General features: G+C 39.0%; 1 pseudogene; it reads left to right on the plus strand.

Moving 5' to 3' along the window:
* Positions 1-435: 435 nt before the first annotated feature.
* Positions 436-834, plus strand: LOC101832633 (annotated as a pseudogene).
* Positions 835-5,192: the final 4,358 nt, after the last annotated feature.

A 5,192-nucleotide genomic window follows, 5' to 3' on the forward strand; every position in this document is an offset into this window, starting at 1 on the left:
TGATGGTTGTCCTAAAATGAACTGTATCCTCTCTTCAAACTCAGTTCTTTCTTTTGGGACTGAAACATTTTAGAATCTATATAGTTTTAAAATTTAGAAGTGACTGGAGAGATAGCTCAGTAGTTAAGAGCACTTGCTGCTCTTGCAAAGGACCTGGACTTTTTAGTTCCTTGTTTGAAGTACCTTTCTGTAGAACCTGGTGCCTGTAAATGTGTAGGTTTCTTCTATTCTAGTGGTTCATGTGTCTGTTTTTATGCTAATACATGGTGTATTATGATAATACTGCAGTGTATTTTGAAATCAGGTATTATGATACCTCTGGTGTTGGCTTTGTGCATAGGATTGCTTCATGAAACTAGATCCTTTCCTCGGACCCTCTAAAAAGGAAATAACTCTTCTTTTCTTTCTTCTGGGAACTTGCTACTTGCTGTTGAAATGGGCAAGTTCATGAAACCTGGGAAAGTGGTGCTAGTCCTGGCTGGGCGCTACTCCAGACGCAAAGCCATCATCGTGAAGAACATTGATGATGGCATCTCAGACCGTCCTTACAGCCACGCCATGGTGGCTAGAATTGACCACTGTCCCCTAAAAGTGACAGCTGCCATTTGCAAGAAAATCGCCAAGTGATCAAAGATCAAGACTTTTGTGAAAGTTTATAACTACAATCACCTCATGCCCACAAGGTACTCTGTGGACATCCCCCTTGAACAAAACAAGGATGTCTTTAGAGACCCATCCCTGAAATGCAAGGCATGGCGGGAAACCAAGGTCAAGTTTGAGGAATAATACAAGACGGGGAAGAACAAATGGTTTTTCCAGAAGCTTTGCTTTTAAGTATATTTTTGTTTCTATCATTAAAAGTTTTTTTAAAGAAACAACTCAAAAAGACCTTAATTTAAGACATGAAACTTGTAGAATACTAGAGGAAAATATTTCATGATATTGACTCATGCAACTATTTCCTGACTCAGAATCAACACCTCAAGAAACAAAAGCAAGAATTAATAATTGGAACTATAAGAAGTTAAAAGAATTCTGCACAACAAAGAAATGGTCAACAAAGAGAAGACACAGCCTGCAACATGAGAGACAAGCACTGAAGTTATTCATCCAATTGAGGATTGGTATCCATAATATATAAAGAGCTAAAGAATCTCATAAAATAGCACATAATACAGCATGAAAATAGGCAAATAATTCTAAGTGAACATTTTCAAAAGAAATACAAATGGCCAACAGGTACAAAACATGCAATCTAGTCATCAGACATGTGCCAATCAAAAGTAGAGTGGAATTCCATTGGCTATTGTTTAAAAACAATACTAGTGAGGTTGTGGGAGAAAAAGAATGATTATACATTGCTGTCTGGAATGTAGATTAATGTACTTGCTACATAAATTAGTATGAAATCCCATTAATAAGCTAAAAATCTAACTACCACATTCCCTAGCTCTACCACTCTTGACTATATACCTAAGAACTCAAATCAGCTTGCCACAGAGGTACCCACAAACCCATCTACTGTAACTCTATTCACAATAGCCATGGTGCAAAAAGAGCCTAGGTGTCATCAGCAGGTAGCTAGATTAGCAAGTACAGTATACAGAGATGATGGAGTTTTATTTCGACGTAAAGAACAGTGAAATCAAGTCCTTTGCATGAAAATGAACAGAACTTGAGATCACCATGTTGTCTAGTAAGCTAAAGGCAGAAAGAAAAATATCACAATTTCTATCATACGTAGAATCTAAGAAAAAGGGAGAAGGGAGAAAATAAATGGCGACTTGAAAGTAGAAGAGAAACTAATAGGGTGGGAGAAGGGGAAAGGAGAGTGCAAGAGATGGTATTAGAGGGGTGGATCCAAACAGAATAATATATGGATGTATGTGTATGACTCAGAGAAGGACTTTATTTAATATGAATTAAGTTTTCAAATTCCTGTTGTTAAAATTCTTATTAAATTAGTATTGTTTTCCTTATGTAATAGATGATGAAACAGAGTCTTGAATTTAAAAAGTAGCTAAAGGTAAAACAATGCTAAGACTCACAATCTTGGTTTGCAAACGTCATTCCTCCAAGTGTACATCAGCTACATGAATGAGGTCCTAAGTGAATCCCAACACCCATAGCCAAAGCCAGGCAGAGCAGCAGCACATGCCTGTAACCCCAGCATTGAGGGGAGGAGTCCAAGAGCTCAATGACCAGGCCAGCAGAGCTAAAAAGATTCAGGTTTAGTAAAGGTTCCTGTCTCAAGGGAAAAAGACTAAGGGTGACAGAAGAAGACAGCAAACATCCTACACAGACACAGACACAGACACAGAGACAAGTGCATTCACATAAACCTCTCTGTTTCTCCCCCCTCCCTGCCCCCTCTCTCTCTCTCTCTCTCTCTCTCTCTCTCTCTCTCTCTCTCTCTCTCTCTCTCTCTCTCTCTCTCTCTCTCTCTCTCTCTCACACACACACACACACACACACACACACAACTCCAAAGCAAGGGTTTTGCTTTGTTTTTTGTTTTGGCTTTTCTTTCTTTCCTTAATGGAGAATACATGCTAATTTTTGGCCTTCCTTTTTTATCATTATTCATATACATGGCAAATGACTGGTCTATGGTCACAAGTATCTGGGCTGAGAAGGGGCAAGAAATTTCTAATCACTAGATATCCACAGCCTCATCAACTTCACAGACCTATATAAGCACAAAGTTGGGTGGGCAGGGAAGTAGTGTAGATCTGGGAGGAGCTGGCAGGTGGGTGAATATAATAACAATACATTACATATTTTCCAAGAATTAATAAAAAACATTTTCAATAGAAAAGGTTTAAGTATGCACTGGCTCCATCTGAACATCACATTCCAAGGACTGTATCTGTAAAGCTCCCTCTCAAGCAAGGACAATACTCATCTGAGCTGCTCCTATGTTTGCCCAGAAGAGACTTCTGAATTAAATAATTATCCTTTAGGAAATTACTATCCCATTATACCAAATCACTACAAAATTCATTTCTAAATCGTAACAGTAAAGAAATGACCTGCATGCCACTTTTATTTTAGTGACTTGTTTTTTTATTGAAACTAGAAAAACTATAAAACAGAGCAATCTGAGTCCTTTTACTGGGAAGGATTTGTTTTCTTGAAGCGGATTATATATGAATTCTCAAAGGCAACACTAGAAGTTTAGAATGGGAAGTGACAGAATGTCACTGTTGTCCCAGAGAGGTAATTTGGTTGATACAGTCTCATTAATGAACTTGAAGTAATAATTTCACTTAGAAATAAATAGCCCAGTTCTTTCTGGGATTGATAAAAATTCACAGGACTATGTTATAGAATTCTAATTTCTGTAAAATAATATGCCATAGACAGTGCTACTTGCGATAGTATTGTCCAGAAAACTATTCATAAAAGATTTATGTGGAAATTAGTATAAAACAATCTGTAAGAAATATTCAAAGAAACTTATGATACATCAAATACTATACCATCTCCTTTATTTTCAGTGTGTATTAGCATATTAAAGACCCTGAAAATATTGCACCAAAGGAGGCTCCTTTTATATCATTTAACAAGTGATTCACAAACTTACAGCAAGCGTCTCTTAACATCCCTTGGAACTAATAATTCTCTGAATGCTTTCAAGTATTAAAGCCATGTAAGCCCCACAGATAGTCAACCAGTTAGAACTGAATTCTCAAAACTGCCTCAAATACCCAAAGGAGATCAGATTCTGAGTAAGAAAGACATGTCAGCCTAGAGAGACCCAGTTCAAAGCCAGTGTAATCCACATAACAGCAGGCATTGAGCAGTCAAACAAAAGCTCCCCTGCACTATTCCTGAAGCACAGTAAGTAGCAAGCACTTAGCAGGGTGACAGAAGAAGCACCAGCAAATAGTGGACCAGTTTTCAACTTCAATTTGCAAGTGGTTTTACAAACCAAAGGAAAGACCCCCCCCACCATCCCCTGACCCCTGACTATCACCATGGCTACAGAAGACTGCTGGTGATCCATCAGCAGCAAGAGAGTAGACAGGGAGGACTCAGAGATGCCAGAAGCTCTGTGCCAGAGTCAGAGGACAAAGATTAATTACAAGATCTGTGGTTAGCAAGTAGCTTGTGACATCAATTCATCACACAGTAGCACATCAATCCTCTCTTCTGATGGCCTTGGTGGTCCTGAACCATCATCTACCCTGTCCTAACTCTACACCAACTGTGGATTAGTGTAGAGTTCCTGTTTCCTGGTATCTTAAAAGCACCCTGATTCAAACAACTGACGATGTGTTGGAGATACCATTTCTATCTTAGAACCCAGAGCATAGGACCCAACACCTGACCTAGTCCATAATTCCAGAATCTGAAAAAGTCCCCAAATGTACTAACTTTGCTTTTTGCTTGTTGTAGTTTCACTTCTCACTAGTTGTTCTTGCTAACAGAAATATGCAACCAAAATATAGATTTTGTGCATAAAAGACAAAGAACTACTACGTTCTTTGCATAACTTGGGCAAGTTTACCTTGCAGCCACCTGCCAGCAATTCAACTAAAGAGTATTAATGTGTTCTCTGATGGAATTACCTCTCAACAGGACAAATCATATTGAAACAACAACAGTGAGCCCCTGGCACCCGGGGCTAAGCACCAGGAAAAAAATGCTTATTAACTACCATTTTCATGCGACCAAGAAAGGCCATAGGAAAGAGTGAATTGCTCCTGTGTTGCTCAGTGGCTTTCCCACATACAGGTGAGGTTACCCATATCTGCCTCATCCTGCCTGTATCAGCAGAGCCATTGGAAGAGGGAAGAAGAAAAAGAGAAACATGAAGGGAGGGCATGGAACACAAGAATTGCTTCTATTTTGGGCCAAATGCCAAAGAATTATAGGGAGATTTGTAGGGACATCATCTTTCATAGAAAGTAGTCAAATATGATCTATGAGTTATTAATTGTACTGTGTTAGTCAGCACCCTCTCATCATAACAAACACCTTGGACAACCAACTTCAAAGGAGGAAAGGTCTGCTTTGGTTCGTGGTTTCAGAGGCTTCAACCTGTGGCCACTTTGAGCTAATCTAGGTGAGAGTTATCATTTCATGGGCTGAGGTAGCAGACTGAACATAAATGATAAAGCAGACTGAGCACTTTTACCATTTTCTGCTTCCTGCCTACAGATGGCAAACCACTTCATGCTCCTGTG

This window comes from Mesocricetus auratus, unplaced genomic scaffold (assembly GCF_017639785.1).
Source record: "Mesocricetus auratus isolate SY011 unplaced genomic scaffold, BCM_Maur_2.0 Super-Scaffold_100691, whole genome shotgun sequence".
NCBI lineage: Eukaryota > Metazoa > Chordata > Mammalia > Rodentia > Cricetidae > Mesocricetus > Mesocricetus auratus.